Genomic DNA, 18,713 nt, shown 5'->3' with positions numbered 1-18,713 from the left:
AACAGCTATTCTGATTTGTTTAAAAATAAAAACAGAAAGTTCAATAAAATTTGCAGCACTGCGAACATGTAACTTATTAAAAGGAATTTATGTACTAAATATAAGAAATAGTGCTTACCCGCATTCATTCGTCTACTAGTTTTAAAGGATTAAATGATGTATGGTAATCAAATAAATATGTATTTTACCTTACTTAGATATTAATTTAAAAACAAGAAAAAAGGAAAGAAATTAAAGCATTGAAATTAAAGCATTGAAATTAAATCATAATTTTATTTTCGTGTTAAGATAAAATGTACTTTTTCTTTGTTAACACTTGTTATTCTTAAAGAAAAAGAAAACTCAAGCACTTTATAGAATTAAAGTAAAACATACAATCAGACGATTATTTTATCAGTTCATTAAAATAGTAATCGCGATCGCAACGAACTATACGGGGCGTTGTTGTATGAGACTAATACCTGCGATTTCTATATGAACAGTCATTCATTTACTCTAGAGACGTCTTTAATGTAGCGTGAAGCATTGCAACGTTCCTTTTTTATCGTGGCTAATTAAATTTAAAAAAGAAAAATTTTTAATATCCTTTCTTATGCAAACGAAAACAAAATGGTATCTCTTTTTTTTAGAGAAGGAACATCCAAAACACATCGGAAAAATATTTGCACATAAACAGAAAAAAATATGTATATTCTTATAAGAGTTAAAACCTTATGCCCGAAAAATAATTTTACTAAATTAAATGATATAACATGAAAGGCCTATTTAAACTTTACATTTCATAGTTTTAGGAATCAAATTACTTCAAAAATTAAAGTGAACAAAAAGTATACATAAGTCTCATAATTTTATGAAATTTAATTTAGTAAAAAAAGTTTTTTAAGAACATTTTTTATCAAAAATTTTCAAGTTTCAATAAGAATCATTATTTAGAAACTAAAAAAGGTAAAATAAAGAATGCTTACGATACAAAGCAAAAAAGAAAAAACCAATTCTAAAAATTCCTTACATTAAAATAAACAACTTTCATGTTTTTTTTCTTTTTTGATTCATAATCGGCCGCAAAAAACCATTCTATAGAAAACTATCATCAAATAAGAAAAAAACTACTTAAAAGTAAAATTTTTTATTTTATAAAAATTAACACTTACCTGCTTTATAAGTCAGAAGAATTCCAAAATGATTTGTTCTTCGATTTTTGTTGCCATTTTTTAGTGCTACGAAAATGCGTCTTTGGGATTTGCCAAAAATAGAACAAGATGCAATTTTATTTTTTCAGGAGCGAAATATTTTGCCCATTGTCCACCGAAATCCAATAAGCTACTTTTATCCAAGAGGTCGTGGGTTCGATCCTCGCCGGCCGAAGACTCCCCGTGTAGTAAATGGTGACTGATACACGTTAAATCTGTCGAGTCTCAAAGTCCTCCATGTTCCCACAACAAATCAATACCTCTGGGGGTACTGATCCAGGAGTTTCCTTGTCTTCTGGATTGGTTCAAAATTACAAGGCTACGGAGTTGAATATTAGTAGTCGTAAACCCATGAAATTGGGTCGGCTGTTCAACGACGGTTATAAAATAAAATAAAATAATAAGTCTTTTAGGCGGGCGTCGATTGCGTCGCAGATCGTAGCGGCTCGATATGATGTTCGGGTAATTTTCAGAATCCTGGATGTTTTCTACTGGATGTAATTCGGAAACTGATTCTTCCTCTTCTTCCGCGAGCTCTCTTCTTCCTGGGTGACTGGCGTATCTCTAGATGATCATGTGATATGGACGAAGATGTTGTACGTGAACAACTTTCAAAAGATTCTTTCTTTGATCCATAGACTTGATCTCGTAGCATAGGGCCCCGACTGGACGAACAATCAGAAACGGTCCTCTATAAATGGGAGAAAGTTTATGAGCTCCTTGTTTAGGCCAGTCGTACAAGACGAGATCTCCTGTCTTAAATGAATGAGATCGACGGTGAAGATCGAATCTGCGCTTATTATCTAGATGTTTTTCGTACACATTATTTACGGCTTCGGCCCTGGCTAAAGCAAGAAGGTCAAGCTGATCTTCACGTGGCGTGTCATCGATGAAACTTGCAATGTGCAATTCACGTGGAAGGCGCGGTTCATATCCATGAAGCAAATAAAATGGGGATCTTTTAGTTGAATTTTGTCGTGTGGTGTTGATTGCTAGTAAAGCGTTAGGTAATAATTCATCCCAATTTTCTGGATGTCCATCAATTATTTTTCTCAAAGTTGATGCAATGACACCATTGGCGCGTTCAACAATGCTATTAGCTTGTGGTGAATATGGTGGTGTCATGGACTGTTGTATTCCATACTTTTGTAAAAAGCGCTGTGTGTGGCGCGCTGTAAACGCAGTTCCTCTGTCTGATAAATACATGCTGGGCGGCCCATATCGAAGTATGATGTGATATAGTGCGTCAGTCACTGTATGTGCTGCGAGAGAAGCAGAAGGTGTCGCAATAACATAGCGTGTGGCATGGTCAATCTGAACGAGCATGTTGGTGTTACCAGATTTGGATTGCGGTAAGCAAATTTTGTGATCAGCAGATACAATTTCCCTTAGTGTTGTAGGAATCGGCAATTGCTGTAATAAGCCATAAGCGTTGGCAGTTCGACGATTAACAATTTGACATTTATGACAACTTCGAAAGTATAATTTGGTATCCTTTCGCATTTATGGCCACCAATAGAGCTGCTGCAAGTTGTGAAGGGTTTTCTTGGCATCCATATGTCCGACATCATCATGGCAAGCAATCAATGTTCTGTCTTTCATGGATTTCGGTATTACAACAGCAGATTTCAATCCATTGTCTTTAAGTCTTACAAGCGTATTGTTATCAATCTTGTAATTAGATATAATTGACAAAGTCTTTTTATTAGGGTTATCTTCTTTGATTAGGCGAAAAATGTACTGACAAAAGTCATCTCTGTTCTGTTTTTCACAAATCTGAGATTCACGGCTTGCAGTAACAGTTGCACAAATAGCTGGTTTCGGATAACGTGAGAGATGATCGGCAATAACATTTTCTTTTCCAGGTCGATGAATAGTTGTAAAGTCAAACTGTGCAAAATCCACCAAATATCGAGCGAATTTCCGATTGAGAGATGATTTCGTAACAACATATGCTGTCGTATAGTTGTCTGTTATCAGCTGAAATTTGTGACCAATAAGATATAGACGAAATTTTTCAGTAAGTGCCCAGTGTACAGCAGCACACTCCAGCTCATTGCTGTGGTAGCGTGTTTCAGCATCTTTTAAAGTCCGTGATGCATATTTAATGATACATCATTTTTCATTTGCTCTTGAGATAAACATGCACCTAGTCCTGAATAAGATGCATCAGTTTCTACAAAGGTTGGTAGTCCTTGTTTGAAGTACGCAAGAATAGGAGCGGTAGTGATCTTGGTTTTCAAAGTCTCGAGTGTTCGATGTTGGTCATCAGTTAAAGTGATTGTCGCATTACTTGTCTTCTTTTCTAATCCTTTAAGAATATTTGTGAGCGGTTTTGCAACAACAGCATAATTTCGAATGTGCTTTCTAAACTGATTGGCAAATCCTAGGAAACTGCGGACTTCATGAATTGTTTTTAGGGTAGAGTAACGTTCAACTGCTGCTGTGCGTTCTGGATCAGGGCGTTCGCCATCTTGGGAAAGAATTCGACCAAAAAGAGAAATTTCTGATGCAGCAAATTGCGACTTTCCTGGATTTAGCTTTAATCCGGCTTTACGAAGTATCTAGAAAAATATTGTAAATAATTTTAAGGTGGTAATCAAAATTATCATGTGAAGTTGAAATGTCGTCAATATATGTATTTACATTATGTTCAGCAAGGTGGTCGTATGCACATTTTATTGCTCTTGTCATCGTAGATGGGCCGTTAGTGACACCAAATGGCATTCGAAGAAATTCATAATGTCCGTCAGCTGTTACAAAACCAGTTTTGTAGATGTCAGATTCTCTGATACGAATGGTATTGAATGCGGATTTTGCATCCATTTTAGAATTAAGGCGTTTTCCTACTGTTCGTTTAATCACATCTTCCATCTGGTCGATTGGGTGCGGATCAATCTTGGTGATGGAGTTGATAGTGCGTGAAATGTCTACAACAACTCGTCTTGGAGTGCTTTCATGGAAAGGCTGCTCAACGATGAAGGCAGGGGCGTCGTAAGGCGAGTTAGAAAGACGACAAATTCCTTGTTTCAACCATTTTTGAATTTGAGTGTTCATAAATTGGTGATCTGGTTCTGTAAGGCGATATGGACGACAACGAATAGGCTTGTCATGTTGCAATTCTATTTTGAATTCCACATACGGGCATAGTCCAATATTGTCATCGTCAGAATAAAATATGTCTGCAAATTGTCCAATTATAGCATCAAGTTGAGTTTGCTGAAGCTCAGATAGTCCTGCAGATTTTGGAATAAGTTCAATTTGCGGAGGATGCTAACTTGGTTTAACAACGTCGTCTAATGATGGTACTGAGAGTTCTCTGGAAGCAATGCAGTTAATGCTAGGTTTCGATGAATGAATACATTCGTATAGATGGAGAGCAGATGGCGTAGAAATACATAATGAGCCGTTAAAGTCGTAAGTGCATCTAGCTTGTACTTGGTGTATCCAATCAAATCCCAAAATGAGCGAAAATGGAAGTTCGGAGCAAATTCCAACCTTGGTCACTAGATGGTCAATGTTTCCAACCTTGATGTTTAAAGAAATCCATCCAATAGGGTTTATTAAATGGTCGACGACTTGAAATTGTCCATCAGTCCATGGGTGAATAACAGCATTAATAGGAACGCAAGAATATTGAATAACGGTAATATCTGCACACGGATCACAGAGGGTTTGAATTTCTGTATTATTGTCAATAGTAACAGGTATTAAGGCACGCTTATTTGTTTGAGTTTTAATACAGTTTATAGAATGATCATTTTCATTTGCAGGCTCAGATCTTGTGGGAGGAATGTTGCGATTTGTGTTGCGACGTAAATTTGGATAATTTGAACTGGTGGAGCTGCGTGGTTCATTATTACTGGAACTAAGTGAGTGTCTAGTTGACGGGAGCTGAGTTCTCGGTTTGTTGTGGGATTCTTGAACGGATCGTGAAGAATTTCGTGATTGAGTTGTAGGTAAATTTCGTTGAGGAGGAGGTAAACTGCACATAAAAGAAGCATGACCTTTTTCTCCGCATCGCCAGCAAGTAATATCTTGAACATCGTCAGTAGCAGGGTTACATTTACGTCTTTGTTCAACGTGCGAAATGAAATTTTTTGACTGATTTTTAGGTACTGAAATTAAATTGTTAGCTGATTGGCGTGACATATTTTCTTGTTTGAAACTTCGAATTGCATCAAGTGCGGCAGCTCTGTCAATTAATTCTTCGACAGTAATGGAATTCTGAGTAGCTAATGCAATCTGCCATTTTTCTTCTGTAATATCACCAATTATCATAGAAATGCGATCAGCTTGTGGTATAGTAAACGGAGCTTTTTCAAGAAGAGCATCCTTAGCATAAATATAATCAACTAAACTTTAATTAATTTTTAATTTACGAGCGCTCTGATGAGCCAAAAATTCTTGCATTGTAATACGCCTTTTAAATCTGGCAGCGAGGGCAGTTTTCCACTAAGTCCAGTCATTATAAATTTTACCTCGTGCCATTTGCCAATTTTTGCAGATCCAGCGAGGCGAGAAATAGCATTAGTTAGTTTAAGATCATCTGACCAATTAGCTAGTGTCGCAATTCTATCTACTTCTTTTATCCATTCAGAAGCGTTATCAATAGCATCTCCTTTAAATATTGAAATAGAATTTGCGGTATCATTAGTGGATGTAATTTGAATGATATTTGGTTGACTTACTTGTCTGTCCAGTAATTGTTTTTGAGTCTCCATAAATGTAGCAAGAATTGCTGCAATATTAGAATCAGTTTGCGAGAGAGGAGGTGAAGGGGGGAGTTGACGTTGACTGCTTAAAATTTCCACTTGTTTCTGAAGTAACTCAATTTTAGTCAATAATTCTGAGTTGTCGAAGCAATTTTCTTCGGAATATTGTGTATTGTTGTCATTAGGACTGGGCTATAAATCGATATATCGCGACATATCAATTTAACGCCTATATCGGCAAACCGATACAGCAACTTTCATTCCAAGCGATACATCAGAAATGTGATTTAAGCCGTCGAGTGAAGAAGACGATATAACGATATAGCGATACACGCAAGGACTTTCTCTTACGTTCCGATGCCAACTCGCGCTGTGGAAGACGATATTGTTTCGTTATGTTGAGACGGCCTTGACTGATGAGCGGTAGAATCAGAATCACTTTTGAGACCTTATATCGTTATATCACATGTTCGTTTTCGCACCTTCGCGATTTGAAATCGTTTCTTGTAGATTATTTTCAATGGGATTAACTTCGTGATCGCCGTCGTAACCTTGTTCTGAACGCAATCTATTATTGAAAAGAATTTATAAAGAAAAGTTTCTTCATTAATTAGGTAAGTTTTTTATTTATTTTCTGACAAAACTTTTTTTATATTTTTAAATGTGAAAATTATCGGAAATCTAATTTAAGGCACCCATAAGGAATTAAATTACAAAGTAAATAAATTTGTTAGGTTATTTTTTTACTTTTTTTAAATTTATTAAAAACTTTTCGGATAAAACTTCTAATTATTTAATGGGCTTCTATTACTGATTTTAAATTTATAAATCTTGCGTTGTTTTTATTTTTAGAAATAAAGTTAAAACAAAACTTATTTTTTGGACATAAGTCAATAAACTTTATTTGTTCAAAAGAATTTGAAAAGTTTGCGAATTTTATTCATTTCTTTTTTTTTTTTTTTTTTTATCAATTACTACTTCGTTTTATTAGAGAGTAAAATCATTATTTTTTTTTAATTTTCGTTTTATATTATTAGTTAATTAGCTAAATATATTACCGAATATCACAATTCTTTTGTTTTTATTTTTAAGAATTTAATTAAGAAACTTTGCCTTACTTTGTTTTTCGTTTATAATTCGGTCATTATTTAATTTAATTTAATTATTTATATGAAATAATAATAAAAATAGTGTTTAAGAAGCATTTTTTTTCTAAAATTTATTTAGCTCTTTGTTTTAAGCATACAAATAATTTTTTAACGAACTTATTTTTTAAATTTTGTTCCTATGCTGTTAGGTAAATATATTGATAAATTTCACTTTTATTTATTTTTTTATTTTTAAACTAAGAAATCTTTTGTTATTTGCGTGATCATCTTTAGAAAATATAACAAAACTTGTGTTTACTTCTTCATTAAGAATTTGAACATTACGATCGAACTTAATAATTCTGTAATTATTTACGCGTAATAGTACAAGCAAATATTGATTTGTTAAAAAAAGTTTCTTTTTTTTAAAAAAAAAAAAAATATTTTTAACACTTTGTTTTAAGTGTATAATGAATTTCTTAACAAACTTTTTTTTTAATTTTTTAAATTTTCTTTCAATAATTTCAGCTAGATATCTTTATAAAATTCCCTTTTTACTTTTAAACTGAGAAATCTTTCAGAGAACGAAAATTTTAAGAAATTATTACAAATCTTATGTTTACTTTTTAGTTTAAAATTCGAACATTTTTAATTTTAAACTTCGGCTTTTAGTCAATCTAACTTTTATTTTAATTAAAATATATTTTGAAATTTTGAAATCAGCTTTTGTTTAATAACAATTTTTTTTTTTCATTAAGGGTGTTTTAGGGGTGAACTTAAATTAAGACTGCTTATACCTTATAAACGATAAAGAAGTGCAAATATTTCATTCTGTATCTACACACATTTTTTCAATAAATATTTTAAGTAAGATTTGTATATCTTAGTCAATTTATTTAATATCTTTCTTTAGCAAAACATATATATTTTCAAATTTATAAATTGATTTAAATCAATATGCGTATGAAGTCTTGATAGAAATCTGACTTTCTGTGCCTTAAAGTAAATGAAATTCAAAAATACTATATCGCGATACATCGCTATATCGCGATACATCGCTATATCGCGATGCAAAACTGACGATATATCACGATATATAATTTCTAATATCGCCCAGTCCTAGTTGTCATTATTTGGCGATTGCATGCGAAGAGTTAAAAGTTCATCTAAAGTTCCATCATCTATTCTTTTTATATTATCATTAACTATACGCGATATTAAGTCATTTTTATTTCCATTGGGCGAAAGATTTCTTAAACGCAAGTCTGATTTTAACTGGGCGACAGTTAAATGAGTCAGTCGTTCCACATTCAAGGCATTCTAAACAGAATTCACGTCTGTTGACATCTTGGCGAGAAAAGTGCAGCGAATCAGTTTTGGCGATGTCTGATTGGCGAGAAGAAATCAGTTTGCAATGGAATCCAATTTTGAAATTTTTTTTCAGTTAAATATGTTATTTTTCGTCAAAATAGGTTTACCTGGGCGAGTTTCAGCCAATGATGAATACTTTTTTGCTTCGTTGGCAGTCAAAATTTCATGGAAAGAATTTAAAATGTAGCGATAGAAGAAGTTCGATGTTCAAAGAAGAAGTTGTAAAAAGGTTCTTTTTTAAAAAGACGGCTGCGCCATATAAGATAAAGTTGAATGACAAGGAATTTAATTAATATGCAATACAGTAAATAAGCGAAGAGATATTTTATAAAAGTATTTAATGAAAAATAATAACAGCGAAATATATGCGTTTGCGAAGCGTTCTATTTACATATCTGAATGTTGCCACCTTTTTACATGAAAGTTAAACTATTCTCTGCTGTAATAAAATTAAACTTATGCGAACCTTACTTATATATATATATATATATATATATATATATATATATATATATATATATATATATATATATATATATATATATATATATATATATATATATATATATATATATATATATATATATATATATATATATATATATATATATATACTTTTATATACTTTTTAGTATTTAAAAGTATATATATATATATATATATACTTTTTAGTATTTGTAGCCTCTTAAAATTAATTTAATTTTAATTGTCCAGTATAATAAGCAGTTTATTTATTTATTTATTTATTTATTATTTTTGTATAAATGGGATGGGCTCTGGTTCGTAAAGAACCCCCCCAAATGAATGCAGGTGATACGTGTATACTTTAAAATTATGTAAGGTTGTATGAATGAAGGATAAAACCTATAAACGGTTTTCTATTCCTGTATGGAGGCTCTGATTTTTAAATAAGTCACCCTATGAAAGATGGATATGTGTAATCTGTAAAATTATGTAAGGTTTTTTGAATGAAGGATAAAGTCTATAAACGACTTTCTATCCAGTTGTACAGACTGACTTTTAAATTAATTTCCCTATGAATGATTTTTTTTTTAGTCTGCTAATTTAATCAACCCGTTATACATTTTTATTATTATTTAAATTTTTAAATTTTTAATTTTTTCTCATAGATGGCAGCACTAATATTTCAATAAAATTTTTTTTCTTCTTCTTTGATCAAATATATATATATTTTTTAATTTTATTTCATTCGATTCAAGCTATAAGCACAACTTCCAATATTTTACCTCTTCGATTTTTGTTAACTGTTTTATTATTGTACCTTTAAACCGAAACCGCGCTTTAATTCCCGCCGGTAAGTTCGATTTCTTTTTACATTTTCTTTTATTTCATGATTTTTTACAACATAAGGTTTTTTGCGATATCGAGACATATAAAGAATAATTTTTATCTTAGGATAATTATTCTTTATTCAGAAATATCGCATTTATAGCAATTAGATGTGTCTTGATAACGACTATTTGCTTTTACCATTCTTATTTCTCTACCATTTAATTATTATTTTTATTTTATTCATGTTTTTCATGTTTCATGTTAATTTGTGTTTATATATATATATATATATATATATATATATATATATATATATATATATATATATATATATATATATATATATATATATATATATATATATATATATATATATATATATATATATATATATATATATATATATATATATATATATATATATATATATATATATATATATATATATATATATATATATATATAACCTGTCTATAACGATACTGTAGGGATCTAAATAAAATATTGTTATAGGCAGGTTATCGTTATAGACAGGTTTGAAATTTAAAGGTATACGTTTAAAACTAATGATAAATTAAACTTCTTTTATAGGCTCCAAATGAAAATTTTACTTAGAATCATGAAACAGCACACAAGAAAAATTTACTTACAATTTTATGAATCAAAACAGAAATTACTTAGAAAAATAATCGGTTAGTTTTGTTTGCTTATTTTTGGAAGCAATTGCCATTTCCATGCACATAGATTTCAGTCCATCTAATGAATTCAAATGAACATCAGTTATATTTGGTAATGTTGCAACAAAATCTTGCAAAGTGTTAATTAGCAATACGGCATTCTCGAGTGAAATTTGAGTCCTGTTTTGAGAACAGTCAGCTGCTTCTTCCTCATCACTTTGATCACCCGGGATAACTTCTGCTAAAATCTCTTCATCACTTGCACCACTGAAAACCAACACATCATTATCTAAATTTAAAAATTCATCTGCATTAAACAGAAATGATGTATTAGATGATCTTTGGAAATCACTGACAATCGACCTGCCACGCATTTTTCTTCTTCATCAGTGATTTCAGTAAGCTCAGTTTCTGCGTTTCCGTTGCTTTTATCCTCAAAGAAAGAAGCTTTCTTCCAACAAATTTTGGAAGGTGGATTGTGTCAATGAATTCCACCCTCCGGAAATCCAATCACATGCATTTTTTACATCAACTGCATAAGGATTTGGGAGTTTATAATCCAGATTATAAACAACGTTCTGAATTAATCTTTTTCGATAGTATCCTTTGAAACATTTTATTATTCCCAAATCTAATGGCTGTAGAATCGACGTGCAATTTGGGGGAAAATAAAACAATTTTATATTTTTCAAACTTGGAGGATTGTTGTGAGGAGTGCAGTTGTCAACTAAGAGAGCTATTTTTTTCTTCTTTCTTTTCATCTCCTTATCCACAACAAGCAGCCGGTTGTTAAATATTTCTTCTGCCATCCAGGCTCTTTTGTTTGCCTTGTAGTCAACTGGTAAACTTTTCACATTCTTAAAACATCTAGGTTTAGCGTATTTGCCTATAACGAACGGCTTCAGTTTATCGGTTCCAGTACTATTTGCACAAAGTAGAAGAGTTAACCTCTGTTTTGATTTTTTACCGCCTTTACAATTTTCTCTCTTAAATGCCATTGTTTTATTTGGCATGAGCTGATAAAATGCTGCTCTACTGCTCTAATTTCCCCTAAAAGTGGCTTTTTTTCTCAGAAACAACGAAAGAATATTACATAAAAAGGAGATGAAAAAAAAAAACATTTTGTTATCTCACATTTAGGCTCGATGGGGAGTCGTTTTCCAACGGTAGAAAAATCGGAATAGAACTATCAACTATCAAAAGAGGAAAAATTATCGTTGTAGACATGTTTAACTGAAAAGTGGTTATCGCTATAAACAGGTTAAAAATACATTGAGTAAATAGGAATTTCACCGGGACCTCAAGGAAATATCGCTATAGACAGGTTTATTGTTATAGACAGTATCGTTATACACAGGTTTCACTGTATATATATATATATATATATATATATATATATATATGTTACTTTACGTGGCTTTACGTTATTGAAGTAAGCAAAGACCGCTGTTTGTAATTCATACCATTGGAATAAATATAAAATGTATTTAGCATCTCTTGGCACGATGCTATTGCTCTCGGGCAGATTCATAATAGTTAAAATATGGCTATATCACACGAGAGAAAATATGTGCAACTGCAAGTGTAACTGCAAGTGTAAGTGCAACTGTAAGTGAAATTTCTCCAAAAATTGCTCGTGTGATATAGAAATCACGGTTGCACGAAATATATGCAACCGTTCAGGCAATTTCTTTCATGAACCAATCAGATCGTTTGCTTTTTATGACGTTTCAATTTTATGTGATGACGTATACAAATGTAAATAAAAATGGCGGCGACGTTGGTGAAGAGGATGATCGGATGAAATTTTTTTATAGACGAAACGGAACAGTTTTTTAGTTTAATAATAACATTTTCTTTAAAATCAAAGCATTAAAAATACTTTCACACGATGAAATAACCATCTCAATGCAGTTGATGTACTACCATAACAGGAACCTGCACATCATTTTAGTATCGGTGAGTATAGTACACTATTTTCTAGATAAATTTTCTTTTAAAATATTTATTTATTTTGAGCTAATAAAATTAAAACTTATTATAATTTGTTCCGATCAAAGTTTTAATTACTTTAAATAGAAATAATTTCTATTTTTAATATATGTAAAGATTTATACTGGCGAAAAGCTTTACTTTGAAATATTCGCCAAGCAACTCGCCAAACTTTGTTACATTATTATAACATAAAATATAATAATGATTATATTTCTTTATTTTCAAATTTTAAACTTTATTACTGTTGATTGTAAAAGCATGTGTCTGATTATTTGAAATTTTTTTATTATTATAATTATTTGTGAATTAATTATTTTATTCTTCCCTAAGAATTCTTTTAATTTTTGAAAATCTAAAATGCAAATTTCCAATCTCCTTGTCTGTTTCTACATTCATCCCCTCAATTCTTTTTTTTTTGTGTATGTGATGATTTACTAATGATACTTTACTTCTTATTTATACTTCACATTACTATTCAAGCACACCATGAAATATGATTCTATAGAGGATACGACACCAACCACCAACCAACCATACTTCACATTTATATTTTGATACTTAGCTTTTCTACATTGACAGTAAGTATGTAAGTGTACCTTACTAATTTTTCAATATACATAAATTTTTAATAGTCTTCGATCATAAATACAATCTATTTTTCTTAAAACAAATTTCAATCCAAACATAAGAACCACAAAACCAAATATACCTGCCATCTTTCATTAGTGTATAGAATAATCTTAGAACTCTAATCAAAATATCTGTCAAACTTAAAATAAGTTTAAAGGGGATACCTAAGGACTTAAATGATTTCAAATTAATGGTATTTAATCTCTCTTATTCTAATAATGTGTTGGTAAAATTTTATCATGAAAGTGATTTCTTTCTTTTATTTCAGATATCTATTATATATAATTCTCTTACGTGGCTCCCAAATTTTGGCTGTATTTCTTTTCCGCCGGTGGCAACGTTTGCTTTGTTTTGAAAACACCAAAGCATTCTGCCTTTTAATGATGTGTTTCTGATCAATTCTCTTACGTGGCTCCCAAATTTTGGCTGTATTTCTTTTCCACCGGTGGCAACGTTTGCTTTGTTTTGAAAACACCAAAGCATTCTGCCTTTTAATGATGTATTTCTGATCTATTATATATAATTCTCTTACGTGGCTCCCAGCTCTTACTTTGTACAACTAAATAAGATTCTTTTCACAACAGTTAAATATTTACTTTATTTTCTTCATTCATGGAGAAAACAGTCGACAAAGAATTCTGTTAGGTTAAAAAACATTTCTCTAAAAAAATAACGAATTCTGAAAGAAATAAAAATAAACAACTTAAAAAATAAAAATGCTGTTGCCAGCCATAGAATTTTTTGAAAGTTAACTTAGCAACATAAATCAAAATGACATAGAAGCGCAACTAGATCAAAATTATGATACCTGAGCGCTTGACGTAACAAATCCTTCAATTCTAAAAGTGTTGTATCGCCAAATGCCCAAATTAACAATTGTGTTCCTAAGGAAATTCTATAAAAAGGTTTAAATAAACAACCTACTTCTACAACTGCTTCTTGAAGAACTTGGCTCATTGATTAAAAATATTGTTTTAATTTTACAGTACTAACTTTACTTCTGCTTTCATTATTGCTATGACCCTCTTTCATTACACTTTACAACTTCATGCTAAATTTGAGGACTTTAAGTTGTTTTGTGGTTGAATACTGACATTTAGAAATGTGTACATAAAAAAATAATATTTAGAGGTTAAGAGTTGCCTCAGAAAAATTTGAATTGTTGACATTGAACTTAACAATGGAAACAATCGTTTTTGTGAAAAATTGAATTGTATTGTTGACATCAAAACTAAAAATATTGTGTTCCAACTCAACAATACTACTTTAATTTATACTTTGAAATCGCCTCGGAGAAATTTGAATTGTTAGCAATGACTTAAACAAAAAGTTTTATTTCAACTGACAAATACTATATTATAATTTTAACTTTTTCTATGACTATACTCATTTTCTTACTCTTTTCTTTGTTTTTTATACATTTTATTTTTTGTGATAAAATAAAAAACTTATAGTTGTTCTGCTTCTGAACACTGATGAAAACACAAAATGATGGGCTTCATCAACAATCAAAAATATATAATACATTTATTTTACAAATTCCATATTATTAAGGTGGCGCCCTTCAGAGAATTAAAAATACAAAATTATCTTCATCAAAGCCGATGCTTTACATCCAGCGTTCAGTGGCAGATTACTATTTCATATTGTTTTACAACACATGGCTTTAGCCCTCTGGTGGGAAAGACTTTAAAACAAAACTTACAACAGTTACTTTTCTCAACAACTGAAATTTAGAATAGTGTGATTAAGAAAAATATGTGAGCTGTTTGCAATTTCAAATTAAGATTGAAATGCACATGTTTAGAATTTTCTACAGTGAAAAGATTTCGGAATTTCAGTATTCAAAAAAGTATACAAAAACTAGACGTTGAGAACGTATCCAATGAGCGAGCAAAGCGAGCATTGGATTGCGAAGCAATCCGAAATGAACTGTGAAAGCAGTTCCGGGGGTTGGTGAGCGCCAGCGAGCAGGGGGCGAAGCCTCCTAGTTTCGTATAATCCTGTAAGGTTTGTCTGGTAAAGAAGGAAAGAGATGCAATACTGTTTTTATGAAAGAAATTAAAAAATAAGAAATGAAAATGAATAATGTTCTAAATGTTTCACTTGACAATAAATGTTTTGCTTTTTAAATTGATTCTTGTATTATTTAAAATGCAAAACAAAACATGTAAAAGTCTGTAACAAAATAATATGATACATAAAAAGTATGTTCTTAATAAGATATTGTTTTTTTTTTCATAGTTATAAATAAATTTTAATTTATATACTGTATATTACAATAAATTTGTCCTAAAATAAATCCTATAATTTTTAATTAAATTATCTCATATCAATAAAGAATGTTTTAAATTTTACAATAATAAATTGTAAGTATGACATTGAAAATCCTCTTATATTTAAAAAACAATTTTACTAAGAAATTGGAAAAAATAATTTTCATAAAAGTGATACTCCTGATATGCAATGTGTAAATGAATAAAATTGATGATCCCTTAAAAACTAAACTAAACTCAGCGGCACAGCCCACAGAGGGCCAAGGCCTTCTGTGCCCATCTCAGTTTTCTTGACCTTTGGGCTCTGGGATGCAGGAGCATTTGTTCCGGTTAGGTAGTCAGCCATACGTGAAACCCCCAGTGTTTAGCTCCCAAGTATGCTTGGTACTCATTTATCGACCCACTGAAGGAATGAAAGGCTGAGTCAACCTTGCTCGGCCCGACGATCGAACCAGGGACCTGTGGCACGACAGCGCGAAGAGCTACCTCTCAGCCACCGGGCGTGATGATTCCTTAATGCAATGTTAATTAATTTGATGACAATAAAATTCTGACACATTGTGGTATAGACAAGTATAGACATTAGTAGTATAGACATTATTTATTATGTATTTTTTAGACTAAATTAAAAAAAAATAGAATTGATTTGATAGAACTAATAGTTTTGATGTTATAAATATTTTATGAGCAAAAGGAAAGTCAAAAATTGTATATTTCATACATTAAACCCTCATTTCTTCTAAAGAATTATTTCAAAGGACTATGTTTTTTAATTAAGCTTAAAAAATTAAATTTGAAGAAATGCCTTACTTGTTTAGATAGCAATGTCAGTTGCATAAAATGGTATAAGTCATAAAATTGTCCTTTCTACACATGAAACTTTTATAAATTTTCGAGTAGCTAAACTACCCAGCAAACACAACATTTAAGGCGGGATAACGGGCCAATATACAGTGACCGATAGCACCGTCATCGGCCCAACATAGTTGGCCGAATCGGCTGCGGCAAAAAAGTGTCCGGCCGGCCGGCAGCTGGAGCCGATACTGATCAATGATGTCGGGTCGATGTCGGCCATTTGACACATTTTTATCGGGCCATTTTTGGCAAGTGCATATCGGAATTGTATTGGCTGTTTTCAGTTGTCCAGAAACATTAAAATTTCTCCGATAGAGACCCAACATTAAAATGACGCTGGTTTATAATGGACCAATATCGGCTGGTTTCAGCTTGCCGATAATGACCCATCATTAAAAAGGATATTATTTTATATTGCGCCAACAAGTAGCCAATAAATTTCCATAATGGACCAATATCGGCTGTTTTCAGCTTTCCGATAGTGACCCATTATAAAAAAGGATATTAATTTATATTGAGCCAACAAGTAGCCAATAAATTTCCATTAATATTTAGATTTTCTTCTTTAACTTTTTGCAGTGTTAATACTTTTTAGGACTATCGTTGTAGATTTGTTATTCTTGCAGCTACTTTTTTCCTTAGTGCCTGGTAGATCTAGTATTCATTTTTATTTAATTATAATTAAAACTTTTACTTTTTTATAATAGTTATATTTATTTCAATTCTGGGATACTCATATTAGGAAGCATTTTAACAAAAACTAAGTGGTTTGCAAAGGGCTGCATTGAATGTAACAACAAAAATTTTCTTTAAAATATAGCTTTGTATCAAATTTTTTATGATTTGTTGAAATGAAAGTAAGCTCTCCTTCTTTTCTAGTATTTATAAGCATACTAACCCTTTTGTGTTTTATAATAGGAGATTGTATTATAGTAAATTATAGTTTGATCGATTCATCTAACAAAAATATAATAAAAGAGAGTTAAATATTTTTTTTTACATTCTTTTCTGTAGTTTAAATTAGAACTTTATATTTCATTTATTATTTTTTGCATTAACTACGCTTGTAAAAAGTCGAGGTATTAACTTTCCTAATCTTATTTATAAACAATTTAAAATAAAAAAATTTAAAGTTATTACAAATTATTCTCTAGGTATTAAGTAAAATTCTTTTGTGTTATTGTAAAGTATATAGTTTAGTTATATAATTTTTTGTTTTCATTTAATAATTAATATCAATTTTAAAAAATTTAAATAAACAATTTTATTTTAGTTTGTGTTTCTTCTTAAATAATTTTTAATTTTAAGTGGTGATTACATGTTAATTGAAAATGCACATTATTTTCAATGTAATTATCTGGTTAATATCTTTTTGTATGCATATTTATTTAATGTTAGTGTTTATAATTGTCAGTTAACAAGGAAATAAGCAAATGAATGTTTGAGGAAATTTATTTCAACAATATATAAAAGCTTTTACTGACAAATGTTTTCAGAAATTTATTTCATCAATAGTATTATAAATAATAGTAATAATATAGTAGTATTATAAAATTTATTTATTTCCAGTTTCAGCAATATTATTCAGAATTCTTCTTCCTTTCTTTCAAACACTTTCTCTGTCTCCGTTATCTCAGCCACCTTGTTACTGATGCTTGTGTGACGTCAGGGAATTTACTTCGACAGCACCTATAATTCAATTTTAGCGTTTAATGATTTCTGTATAAGATAAACAGCAAAAAAAAATAAGAGAAATTATCATTTACACTTTAAAATATTAATCAATACTTATCGAATATTAAGAGAACACAATCCAACCTTAAACTACAATATATCTGTTTAAAAATTATTCCAGAAAAAATGTAAACAAAAGTAATTTTTATTGTAATTTTGGTATGATAATGGTAGGGTATTATATTAAAGTTAGTGTATAAGTATTATATGGTATTATTTAATGTTGTTATATACCAGTTATTATAGTTAAAAAAATGAACCAAACTCAAAACAGGCCTAAATAACATTTTAAATTGGCAACGAAGCCAATTAAAATTAATGTTAGAAATGCATTTAAAAATTCGACTTTTTAATGCGTAACTACTTGAATATTCTCACGAGACAAAAATTTTTTTAAAATAATCTATAAATTGGTGTTAATCAGCACTACGAAATCATTTACAAAACCGAAAGGCATATACCGATACTCACTAAATTTATAAAACTGAAAGAATAATTTTAAATTTATTTGACTTACTATTTTTTTGTTGTATTTAATGGCAACTTTACATAATTAGTATTTATTAGTTTTATACATTTTTGAAAGTTATATTACTAATGACTGATAGTCAAAATTTACCATAATAAAAACAGATTTCAAAAGCATTACATTAAAAAAAATAATTTCGTGTTTTCAGATAACGCCAGAAATATTAGTTTAGTGACTTTCTTCAAATATTCTACACCTACATGTTTATCATTAAGCTTATCTGACTTAACGAATGGAGAATGGAGAGTAAAAAAAAGTTCAATGAAGTACTTTTTTGCTTAAATAGATCTATAAGTGAGAAAACATCACTCATGTTGCAATTAGAATATTTGAAAAACAGATTATTCAGTTTAAAATAAA

At 30.3% G+C, this 18,713-nt stretch overlaps 1 long non-coding RNA gene across 2 annotated transcripts in view; it reads right to left on the bottom strand.

The window, feature by feature from the left end:
* Nucleotides 1-17,526: 17,526 nt before the first annotated feature.
* Nucleotides 17,527-18,713, bottom strand: part of LOC147816295 (uncharacterized) — a 31,382-nt gene continuing 30,195 nt past the window's right edge. For both annotated transcript variants that reach the window (XR_015432685.1, XR_015432687.1), the window contains one exon: nt 17,527-17,779. This is a non-coding gene — a long non-coding RNA (uncharacterized LOC147816295). The remainder of the gene's footprint in view (nt 17,780-18,713) is intronic.

The sequence above is a fragment of the Parasteatoda tepidariorum genome, chromosome 1 (genome assembly GCF_982258835.1).
Source record: "Parasteatoda tepidariorum strain Cologne lab strain chromosome 1, Ptep-v5.0, whole genome shotgun sequence".
NCBI classification, from domain to species: Eukaryota; Metazoa; Arthropoda; class Arachnida; order Araneae; family Theridiidae; genus Parasteatoda; species Parasteatoda tepidariorum.
The sequence above is the reverse complement of the archived record's forward strand: the minus strand, read 5'-3'. Positions and strand labels throughout refer to the sequence as shown.